Raw genomic sequence first — 293 nt, 5'->3', positions numbered from 1 at the left:
CCATAAAATTGAATGAGTTTTTAACCTTTAAAAAAGATCTCCAATTCATTTTAAAATATACTGTTTCTTACAGAAAGACTCGTTTTTTCTAATAACACTGAAATGTTGGTGCATGCATCTCTAATCTGTATGTATCTGATTATTACTAGTCATAATCGGTTGTTCAACATGATACTAGTCCTAGTCAGAGAAACTGTCAGAGAAGGAAATTAAAATATATAAAATAAAAATTTAAGAAGTAAAATTGTTCTTATTTGAAGATTATATTATAATATATAGAAAAACCTAACAAC

This window comes from Nannospalax galili, unplaced genomic scaffold, assembly GCF_000622305.1.
Source record: "Nannospalax galili isolate Female #2095 unplaced genomic scaffold, S.galili_v1.0 scaffold1534, whole genome shotgun sequence".
NCBI classification, from domain to species: domain Eukaryota; kingdom Metazoa; phylum Chordata; class Mammalia; order Rodentia; family Spalacidae; genus Nannospalax; species Nannospalax galili.
This window is presented reverse-complemented; position numbering follows the sequence as displayed.